Genomic DNA, 12,482 nt, shown 5'->3' with positions numbered 1-12,482 from the left:
GACATTTATCCACTTAGATTTTTAACATAAATTCATTGAACACTTACTAAGTGCCAGCACTGTTCTGGGCCCTGGGATGTGAGCTTTTACAGTTCAGGGGAAACAAATGGAGTAAGTAAACCGACCTCAAGTGTCTGAGGGTCATAAAGCCCTGACATGCCCCAAGAGAAACTGAATTTGGTCCCAGAGAAAGGAGGGGGAAGTTCCTGAAGGAAGTGACCTTTGAGTGAAGATCTGAGGGCAGGGAAATAAGCTGAGTGGATGGTGGAGGGTTAGGAAGAATATTCCCAATAGAGGGAACAGCACAAGTGAAGACTCAGAGGGGACAGGGCTTGAAATCTTAAAGGCTCCCATCCAAATTCAGTAGGCAGACCCATGAGGACTTCCAGGATGAGGGCCTGAGTGCTCTGTTGGCCTTGGTTCCTCCCCCTCCTGCCTAAATGACCCCACTTCCAGGAAGATGGGTCTGACCATCCTTCCGCAATCCACAGAAATGTTAGCATCTGCTGACTCACAGCTAAACCTGAACTTTATTTCATGCAATGTAGGAGCCCACAGGATTTTGGCTGAATGCTGTCTTCCAGGCCTGCTGTGAGCTCCTGAGGGCACAGCTCTGCCTCTTCTCCTCCTCCCTCCTTCCCCCATGCACAGCCCTTGGGCCATAGGGGCTTTATAACTGGGTTCTGGCAACTATCACTTCTCCAACGGTCTGTCCCGTTCAGGATACCTTTGTGACCTGGTTTCTCAAGCTGGGCTTTCCAGAGTCTGCCATTCTCTTCACTGCTCATGGGCTCAGACTCATAGTTCAGGGAACAACCACTCCTATTTGATTTCCTCCCCCTGATTTTTGGCAGCCTTTTTAAAAATTAATATACCTACTGGTTTCTGGGAGCAAAAGCAACAGAATTACTAAACAGGGTTTGCTGGGAAACTTCTGTAGAGGAGTCTGTTTTTATTGTAGAGAACCAGGTCACTTTGAGAAGGGTTATAAAGATCTGAAATGGGATTTAAAAAGAGAAAAGAAACGGAAAATAGCATAAGGTTCCTCTGAGGACTGTAAGAGGGCGTTTTCCCTTCTCCTTACTAATAGTTTTGGAGAGATTAAAATTACCATAAAAAGGGGACATTACATTGTAGATGCTGGGGCTACTTTATCTGTTCTTAACCACACTCAACTAAGTTTTAGTCTCCCTCAGAGTAAAGCTGTGCAAATGGTAGGGATATCTAATCAACCAATGACTTGTTTTTTTCTTTGTTTTTTAATTTATTGTCGACAGTATTACAGATGTCCCCCATTTTTCCTTCCTTTGCTCCTCTCCACCCAGCCCCTGCCCCACCTCAGGCCTTCCCCAAACTATTGACTGTGTTCATCAGCTATGTCTATATGCATGTATGTTCCTTGGTTAATCTCTTCCTGTCCCCTCCACTCCCATCCCCTCTGAGAACTGTCATTCTGTTCCATGCATCCATGTCTCTGGACCTATTTTGTTCATCAGTTTATTTTATTCATTAGATTCCACATATAAGTCAGATGATGTGATATTTGTTTTTCTCTAACTGACTTATTTTGTTTAGCATAATACTCTCCAGGTCCATTCATGCTGCCTCAGAGGGTAAGAGCTCCTTTTTTACAGCTGCATAGTATGCCATGGTGTAAGTGTACCATATCTTTTTTATCCACTCATCTACTGATGGGCACTTGGGCTGTTACCAGATCTTAGCTATTGTAAATAATGCTGCTATGAACATAGGGGTGCATATATTCGTTCTGATTGTTGTTTCAGGATTCTTAGGATATATTCCCAGAAGTGAAATTACTGGGTCAAAAGGCAGCTCCATTTTTAATTTTTTGAAGAACTTCCATACTGTTTTCCATAGTGGCTGCACCAGTCTGCATTCCCACCAGCAGTGTACCAGGGTTCCCCTTTCTCCACACCCTCGCCAGCACATGTCTTTGTTTGTTGATTTGTTGATGGCAGCCATTCTGACAGGTGGGAAGTGATACCTCATTGTGGTTTTAATTTGCATCTCTCTGATGATTAGTGACGTTGAACATTTTTTTCATATGTCTCTTGGCTATCTGTATGTCCTCTTTGGAGAAGTGTCTATTCAGGGCCTTTTTCCATTTTTAAATTGGATTGTTGGTCTTCCTGGTGTTGAGTGGTATGAGTTCTTTGCTTATTTTGGAAATTAACCCTTCATCAGATGTATCCTTTGTGAATATGTTCTCCCATACAGTGTTGTTGTTGTTTTTCTTCATTTTGTTGGTGGCTCCTTTTGCTGTGCCAAAGTTTTTAGTTTGATGTAGTCCCATTTGTTTGTTTTCCCCTTTGCTTCTCTTGCCCTAGGAGTCTTATCAGTTAATATTCTGCTGCGTGAGATGTCTGAGATTTTACTGCCTATGCTTTCATCTAGGATTTTTATGGTTTTGTGACTTACATTTAAGTCTTTTATCCATTTTGAGTTTAATCTTGTGTATGATGTTAGTTGGTGGTCTAGTTTCATTTTTTTCCATGTACCTGTCCAATTTTCCTAGCACCATTTATTGAACACAATTTACTCCATTGCATCCTTTGTCAAATATTATTTGACCATATTGTTTATCTTTTTAAATAACCAGCACTTGGTTTCATTGATCTTTTGTATTGTTTTTGTAATCCCTGTCATTTATTTCTGCTCTGATCTTTATTATTTCCTTCCTTCTACTTACACTTGGCTCCTCTTGTTCTTTTTCTAATTCTTTTAGTTGTAGAGTTAAATTGTTTATTTGAGCTTTTTCTTGCTTCTTGAGGTAGGCCTGTAATGCTGTGAACTTCCCTCTCAGGACTGCTTTCACTGTGTCCCATAGATTTGGAGTTCTTGTTGGTTCATTTTCATTTGTTTCCGGGAAGATTTTTGTTTCTTCCTTGATCTCATTGGTAACCCATTCATTGTTTAATAACATGCTATTTAGCCTCCATGTGTTTGAATGTTTTTGAGGTTTTTTAAAAAAATTATAGTTGATTTCTAGTTTCATGCTGTGGTGATCCGAGAAGAGGTTTGATATTATTTCAATCTTCTTGAATTTCTTAAGACTTATTTTGTGTCCTAACATATGATCTATCTTTGAGAATGTCCCATGTACACTTGAGAAGAATGTATATTCTGCAGCTCTGAGGTGAAATGTTTTGTAAATATCAATTAGATCCACCTGATCTAGTGTGTCCTTTAAGGCCACTGTTTCCTTGTTGATTTTTTGTCTGGAAGATCTATCCAGTGATGTCAGTGGGGTGTTAAAGTCCCCTAGTATGACTGTATTGCCATCATTTCTCCCTTAAAGTCCACCAAGGGTTTTTTGTATATTTAGGTGCTCCTATATTATGTGCATATATGTTGACCAGGGTTATATTTTCTCGTTGGATTGATACCTTTTGTATTATGTAGTGACCTTCTTTGTATTTTTTATGGCCTTTGTTTTGAAGTCTGTTTTGTCAGATATGAGTATTGCTATTCCAGCTTTTTTTCATTTGCGTTTGCATGGAATATTTTTTCCATCCCTTCTCTTTCAGTGTGTGAGTCTTGTTCTGAGGTGGGTCTCTTGTAGACAGCATATATAGAGGTCAGGTTTTCTTATCCATTCAGCTACTTTATGTCTTTAGATTGGATCATTTAATCCATTTACATTTATTATTGATAGGTACTTACTTATTGCCATTTTTTCTTTATCCCTATGTTCCTCTCTCTCTAGATTTCTTCTTCTTACAGCAGTCCCTATGACATTTCTTGCAATGCTAGTTTGGTAATGTACTCTTTTAGCCTTTTTTTTGTCAGGGAAGCTCTTTATTTCACCTTCAATTTTAAATGATAGCCTTGCTGGATAGAGTGGTATTGGATTCAGGTCCTTGCTTTTTATTACTTTGAATACTTTATGCCAATCCCTTCTGGCCTGAAGTGTTTTTGTTGAGAAATTAGCTGACAGTTTAATGGGAGCTCCCTTGTAGGTAACTTTCTGTCTCTCTCTTGCAGCCTTTAAGATTCTTCTTTGTTTTTAATGTTTGTCATTTTAATCATGATGTGTCTTGGTGTAGGTCTCTGGGTTTATCTTGATTGGGACTCTCTGTGCTTCCTGAACTTGTGTGAATTTTTCCTTCACCTGGTTAGGGAAGTTTTCTGTCATTATTTCTTTAAACAGGTTCTCTATTCCTTGCTCTCTTTCTTCTCCTTATTGTATCTCTATGATGCAGATGTTGTTACATTTTATGTTGTACCAAAGTTCCCTTAAACTATCTTCCTGCTTTTACTTTTTTCTTTTTGCTGCTCTAATTGGGTGTTTTTCTCTAACTTGTCTTCCAAATCACTGATTCTATACTCTGTTTTATTCAATCTACTTTTGATTTCTTCCAGTATATTCTTGATGTCAGATATGGTATTCTTTATTTCCGACTGGTTCTTGTTCATGGCTTCTGTTTCCTTTTTTATGTAGTTGTAGTCTCCACTAAGTTTCTTGTGCATCTTTATAACCATTACTTTGAACTCTATATCTGATAAATTGCTTGCCTCCATTTCACTTAGGTCTTTTCCTGGAGATTCCTCCTTTTCTTTCATTTGGAGGTTGTTTCTTTGTCTCCCCATTTTAACTGTCTCTTTGTGTTTGATTTCATGTATTAGATACTACTGCTATGCCTCCCACTCTTCATGGGGTGGTCTTTGTACTAAGTGTCCTGTGGGACACCGTGGTTCAGCCTCTTTGATCTCCTGAGCTAGATGCTCTAGGAATGTCCTTATGTGAGTTATTAGGTTCTCTTGTTGTAATTGGGTCTAGATTATTGTTTTCCTATTCATGGGAGGAATCTCCCCTCAGACTGGCTGCCTGTGAGGCTCAATCCTGACCATGTTGGGCAAGCTCTTGTGCAGGTGCAGTCTTGAGGTGGTTTTTGTCCTTCATTGTTAAAAGTCTTCTCTTCAGCTACTCTTGCATTGGTAAGTCAAGGCGAATGTTTCCCAATTTAGTTTTCTCTCCAGTTTGGTTCTGGGATTAGGTACAAGAAGTATCCACTTACTCCATAGCCATCTTTCTGGTAGTAGATCTCTCAAAGCACTTGAAGGTTCAAGTCAGAAGAATTCACTTATCTCAGCTGCTCCCTGCTTCTGTGTCACCTCAGGTGAAGTGGTGGCAGCAGCAGCACCTTCCCTTCACCCACTGCCCCCTGGACAGCATAGCCCCCAATGACTGTTTTTATTTATTTATTTTATTGTTTTTAGAGACAGAGTAAGGGAGAGGGAGAGAGAGAGAAAAAAAACATTGATGTGAGAGTGAGATATCGATTGGCTGTCTCCTGCACACCCTTCCGGGGATCAAACCCACAACTCAGGCATGTGTCTTGACCAGGAATCGAACCAGCAACCTTTTGGTGCATGGAATGATGCTCAACCAACAGCCATGCCAACCAGGGTGCCAAATGACTGTTTTTAAATCAGAGCCTGTCCCCTTCCAACTAGGGAATGTTAAGGGGCAAAATATGTATTTTTGCTAGTCAAATCTGCCCAATTCACCTGATAGGGTGAGATTTTCTTGAAACTAATGATGCCCACATATGCTTTTTCCAGAAAAATGAAATGTATTTAAAAGTAAGTAAATCACATGCTGAACCAATTTGAAAAAATAATAATTTTAAAGGAACTTCCACAAGAAGAAACTAATCTTGAAACTGTCTGAACATTTGTTATAGGATGTTCCAATGCAACTTCAGGCCTTTTCCAGTCACCAATATCCTTTACACATGAGCTGGAATTGAGCTCATTATACAAGATTACTTTTTAAAGGGGGCTTATAATTCCATATACAAGCTCCTATAATTCTATCCATCCAGTAAAGAAACTCAATGGGAAAAGGTGAAGATCTGTATACAATCTCATAGCTATAAATAAAATAGCTAGTCCTGGCTGGTGTGACTCAGTTAGTTAGAACACTGTCCCATGCACCAAAGGGTCACAGGTTTGATTCCCAGTCAGAGCTCATACCCAGGTTGTGGGTTCAATCCCCGGGTATGAAGTGTAATGGAAGCCACCAATAGATCTTTCTCTCTCTCCCTCCTTCCCCTGCCCCTTCTTCTATCTCTAGAATCAATGAAACACATATCCTTGGGTGAAGATAAAAAATAATAATAATCATAAAGTAAATAAAATAGGTATTCCCAGACAACCTGTGTTTCCAAATCCATGTAATATATTATCAGATATTCCTGTGGACTGCCAATATTTTTCAGTGACAGATTTGTGTAGTGCTTTTTTCAACATTTCTGTAAAAAAGAGAAAGAGAGAGTGAAAGAAATACCTTTTTACTTTCACTTGGGAAGGCTGCAAGTTTACTTGGAGAGTAATGCCCCATAGATATATGGGGAATCCCACCTATTGTCTTAAGTACTAAAAGTTGATTTGAATGGTGTTAAATTTTCCAGAGATTCTACTCTAATCCTATATGTAGATAATATAATTTTATGTTCTAGGACATTACTAGACTCCCAAAAGGATACAGTTTACCTATTGCAACAGCTAGCTGTAAAACAACATAAGGCCTCAAAGGATAAGCTTCAATTTTGCTTACCTCAAGTAAAGTACCTTGGCCATCTCATATCTAAAAATGGGCTACTAATTAACCCTGAAAGATTCAGAGGAATCTTGTTTTCCTCTTCCAAAAATAAGTTAGAGGATTCCTGGGTTTGATTGCATATTATCCTAATTGGGTTCAAAATTTTTCATTAATAGCCCAGCCTCTATATGTCCTACTAAAGTCAAATTGACCTGATCCAATTCAGCAGAACCCAGAAGGGAAACAAGCTATAAAATCTCTAAAGAATTACCTAAAGCTCCCACTCTGAGATACCTTAATAATAAACTTTCTAACTTTTTATACATAAAAATAAAGGAAATATTTTTAGAAGTTTTAATTCAAAAACATAGAGATCACCATAGACCTATAGACTATTATAATTAGCAACTAGACTCAGTAGCCAAAGGGCTCCCTCCCTACATGACAGCCATCTCTGCTGTAGGCATGTTATATAAACAAACAGAAAAGATAGTTATGGGCTCTCCTTTGTTCATGTCCCTCAGTCTGTTGAATTTCCACTGAATTCTCATCACATTCAACACTTCTGCCAGTTGACTGGCTCTTGCCTTCTGCACCTAATATTACTTGAATTCAATGAAACAGTCTTAACCCAGCAATTTTGCTACTTTCTTTGCAGGATGAAGATATCCACAATTGTTTTTTGCTTACTGACCACTTTCTTGTTCTTAAGAATAATTTACAGGAAACTCCTATTGATAATGCTGACTAAATTTGTTTTACAACTGGATCTTTGAAAGATAAACAGAGATGTTACAGAGCTAGATATGCACTAACTTCTGTGGTGGACATAATTGAAAGTTCTTATATACCTTAAAAAAAGACCTACACAGCAAGCTGAAGTAATTGTTCTAACTTGGGTTTGTCAATTGGCCAAAGATCAAATAGCCAATATTCACATAAATAGTAGCTGTGCCTTTCACATAGCTCACAACTTTAGAATATTGTTGAAGCAGCATGGCTTCTTAATTTTCTAGGGCAGCCCATAAAGAATGGAAAATAGGTTGCAGAATTATTAGATGTCATAGAAAAATGGAAACGACTGGCAATTGTCAAAATTCCAAGACATTCTAAAGCTGCCACCATGGAAGCAAAAGGAAAGTATTTAGCTGGTGATGCAGCTAGATAGGCAACATTAAACAGCCAAATTATCCAGACCCAGGAATGCTCCTTGTTCTCTATTAAATCAATAAAAGATCCTCTTTTATAGTTCCAAAGGACAGCTGCAGAAAAGAAAGAGGATATGGCAACAAAAAAAGGGGGAATCTTTGTCCCAGGCAAACAGATATGACTTGGACCCAATCAGAAACCAATCTTACTTATAGAGGCTTAATTACCTATACTTTAAACATGTACATGAGCTAACACATTGGGGTTCTAAAAAGACGATTTCATGAAGTAAACAATATTACTGCTACTGTAGCTCATGAAGTATATAGCAGATGTTCTATCTGTCCAAAATATAACCCTGGAAAATTATTCCATGGGTTCCAAGGACATTTTTTCACTTCCTTTAGATCCATTTGAGGTATAGTGATTGGATCTTATTCAAATGCCATTGTGGCAAAGATATAAATATGTTAGTTATGATTTGCATGTGTTCAGGCATTTCCCTTGCAGGAGAGCAACAGCCATAATGGTAAGTAAATTATCATTAGAAAAAAATTAATTCCCAATTGAGGAATTCCCTCTGAGTTAGTGACTGAGGGACTCATTTTACTGGGCAAATAATGCAATCTATTTGTAATATTTCGCCTATTCTACAGTATTTTCATTGTGCCTATCACCTCCAGTTCTCTGGATTGTTAGAACATACAAATGGTACAATTAAAACTCAACTAGGTAAATTTTCAGGAGCTTTTAATTTCCCTTGGCCAAAAGCTCTTCCTATATTCCTCTTCAACTTGAAATGCACTTCTTTGAGTAAACATAGCCTTTTCCTTACGAAATAGTCACCAGCCACCCTAATGAATCTAAATGAAGGGACACACAAATCAACTTTACTAAAAGGAGACATTCTGCATTATTATCAAGGGCTCATAACCAGCTTATAGGGACTGATAAATTAGTAACATTCATTTCACAAGCACACTCCTAGGAGACAAAGACTTCAAAGACCACGACTTACCACCAGGAGATTTTTGTACATTGGAAAAGATATTAACTAAAGACTCTCTTCAACATTGTTGGAAGAAACGTTATCAGGTATGTAACTGCGAATGGACATCTGTCCCTGTCTCTGACATTTGCCTCCATCTACAGTGGAGATTAGAGATTTCTGGAGGATGAGAAGCTGTGGACATCAGAGATAGACAGCTATCCCAAGACACTGAGAAGGCCTGTATAACTACAAGTTGATGTTGAACTTTATTAGCTTAATTGTCTTTACCTGTCTGCTAATATTAATCAGCATAATAACAGTTACACTTGTTCTTTAGGCTTTTTTCAAACCTCGTGTATATAGCCCAACTGTTAATAATTGCTGAAGGTGCATAAGATAACTTTTGTATTATCAATAATACTCTTTTTATGGTTTCTCTTGAAATTTAGAAGAAATGCTACTGCAAAAAGAAGGAAAGGGATGTGTGTCTTTAAGAGAAGTTAAAAGGAAGTAGTCTGTCCTAATAAGTTGGTTATTTCTGAATAAGAAGAAAAAGACAAACTAAGGGAAATTGTAGAAAGATAGTGGAAAAAGAATATTGAGAAAGGACTCTTAATGTGTAAACACCAGAACCTAGTTATGGGAATGTGCTTAGCCCCTAACTCAGCAAGGACTACTAACTATATTAATTCAGATGGAAGCTGACATGGCTATAAAAACATGGCCTCTATAACTGCTGCTGAGGCCCAGGAACTTTACTTATTAAGCTTTTACCATCCTCCTGGCCTCTGGAATTTTTAGGTGATAATTGTAATTGATGACATTGTGTTCTTACAGCCTTGGTCCCGATTGAACCTTAAGGTTACAGCTTCCAATTGCACAACTAGCAGGAATCAGATTAATAGTGAATAGCACTTGCGTGCTTCCAATGGGAAATAGAGGGGCCATAGTAAATGGTCAGATTATGAAAATTGAAGAGGCGTGTAGCGTGCTCTTAAACTATAAGTAAATGTTATACTAGATGCAAAATATAGAAAAGTGAGACAGATAACAAAACTTGGATCGTGATAGCCTATAGGTTAGAAATAATCTAGAGTGTTTTTCTTAATGAAGGCCCATGGGACCCGATTGCCTCCAATGTACCTGCTTTTCACCTTTGAGAAAAATTTGGCCTTGATTTCCATCCAAGGCTATAGTCTTGCCCCATCCCCAATGGTCCATTGTTCAGCAAGACAAACACTAACACTGAGACTTCCTAGAAATGAACCTTCTTAGCACCGTGGGACCACGTTATCCAAGTAAAGGTTGATCATCAATGCACCCTTTGGGTCGATTTATGACCAAAAGTGGGATGTGTGGATGAAAAAGGGGCCACATACTAAACCTGACAAGCTCAGGGAAGGCCTGTGCGGTGGCCTTACAAACTCAGAGATCAAAAGTAACCACATAAAATGGTCTGAAATTAAAACTTTGGTAGTCATGTCCTAAACCAATATTTTTCCCTAACAAAGGTCAATCTTTACCTTAACTGAGCCTGTCTTGTCTTTTTTGCATCTACAATGAAAACATTCCTTTGGAATATCAAAGTAATTTCTTCCCCTCCCCCCACTCCTCAAAGCACAACCACTGCACCAGAGCGGAGACCACAAATCCCCTCATTGTTATTGTTATCATGTTGTTGATTGTTAATTAGCTTGTACCCACCTGTGTGAAAGAGGTATGTGTCTATCCGTTTTATTTTTTACCCAGTCCCAGAGATCCGCCCCCCTGCTTCCCTGCTTTGTTTTTTCCCACCTCCCTAATCTATCCACAATGGATTTCTTGTAACTCCCCCTTAAGTCTTCCCTTTTGATTCTGATGTGTAAAATAAGTGATAAAACTGCCGTTTTCTGGAGCATGTTCTCAATCTGTTGAGATTTTGCTTCCCAGAAATTGTTGTCAGTTTGGCTCAAATAAACTCATAAAAATTCTTACAGGTTTGGATGTTTCTTACGTGGACAACACTGACTGCTGGGCAGATCCCCTGAGTGCTCTCTCCTTGTTCCCATAGGACAGGGTTCTCCGTCAATCTCTTGCCCACTAGCAGACCCTACTCAGACATAACTCTTCTGATGTCTCCCTACCTTTCGAAACTCACACTAGCTTCCCAGTGTTCCCCAGGTACGGCCATCTCCAGGTCTTCAACCTCATCCCTCAGAACTGCTCAGCCCTAGCATTCCTGCCCCCTCCCTGCCTCCAAGCCTTTGTTTAGTGCTCTGTTCCCCCAGTGTGCCTTCTCCCTGCTTCCCCACCTGTTCCAGTCCTACCTGACCTACCTCCACCAGGTGCTCTTGACCTCTCCCTTCTGTACCTCTTCTCCTTATTGATCGCCCTGGGGAGTCCTGTCCCTCCAGGCAGACAGTGTGCTCCCCAACAACTGGAGCCTCCTCCTCTGAGCACAGCACCAGCTCTGGCTGGGATCCCAGAGGGCGGGCTGTTTATGCAGCCCAGCACTTGGCCCTGAGCAGTGTTCCCAGCACCTGCTTTCAAAGGTGCTTGATCTCCTCCTCCCGAAAGGCAGGCCCCTCCAGCCCACCAGCTCTGGCCCCAGCCCTTCTTCCCTCCTGTAATTCCAGATTAAGAGAAGCCCACCCAACCCCTCCTCTCCAGCTCAGGGTCTCAGCTGGTCTGGGGCCCCACACCACACAGGGGACAGCTTGTCTCCAGAGGAGCCTCTCCTCCCCCAAACCATTTGCCCGAAACTTGATCTCCTTGGCCCTTAGGGTCACCTCGGTGGAGAAGCCTGTACAGGGATTTGATGGCTGAGTTCCCCAGCTGTGGCCCTGGATGGGCTCAGAAACCCCCTACTTACCCTCATGTGTTACCATCCATCACTGGGGGGTAGTGGGGAAGGGGCATTACCTGAAGAATTCATCAAGCCTGAGGGGAATCACCAGGTAAGCTTTTATTAACCCATTCCACCCATTGTTGCCCTGCTGGGCTGCGACCCCTGAACAGGCGGAGGGGGGAGGGAGGAGTTAATCCGTCATACTTTCCTGGGGCTTTGGGACTCAGATTTTAAGTATGATCATTTCAGGAAGAGAGCCAAAAGGCCCACTCAGAGAGCTTTCTTCTCAACTCCTCATAGCCCAGTCTGTCCCCAGAAGGCTGGGATTCTGGGCCAGCTATGCTCCCACCCACACTCCCCCAAGGCTGCAGGGACAGTTCTCTGACCCCCACCACTGAGCCTGGATGGGCTTCAGCACGTCAAGCTCTCCCTTCCATTCCTAGAGGGGTGTAAACAAGACTGGGGAAGGGAAAATGGCTCATAAGGTGCTAAAATGTGGTGCTGGGGCAGGCCGGAGGGATGGAAAGGGATAAATGCGGGGTCCTAAATTCCCAGGAGAAAGACACCTGAGAAGGCATCTTCTTCCTCTTGGAAAGAGAAAGGGTGGGGCAGCCAAAGGATCTCAAGGTTTAGGATGAGACTGGCTTCCAATGACGGTGAAGACACCAGAATAGTAGGCACAGCAGTGAGGATGGTGCCAGGGCTGTGCCTGCTCAGGGGAATGGGGGTGAAGGTGGGGAGAGGAACAACCCAAGCCAAGCTGAGAGGGATCTGTTGGCTCTGACCTGACCAATTGTCTTCCCCAGGGAGAGGGTTTTACACAAAAAGTGCTAAACCCGCAACACAAAGAGAGAATTAAACTTTGGCCCACTTTTAGGAATCTATCCTCCAGGAATATATATATGCAGAGAAGATGCCCAAAACTGTTTGTAACCAAGTCCAATATC

The sequence above is a fragment of the Miniopterus natalensis genome, chromosome 1 (assembly GCF_054644295.1).
Source record: "Miniopterus natalensis isolate mMinNat1 chromosome 1, mMinNat1.hap1, whole genome shotgun sequence".
NCBI lineage: Eukaryota > Metazoa > Chordata > Mammalia > Chiroptera > Miniopteridae > Miniopterus > Miniopterus natalensis.
This window is presented reverse-complemented; position numbering follows the sequence as displayed.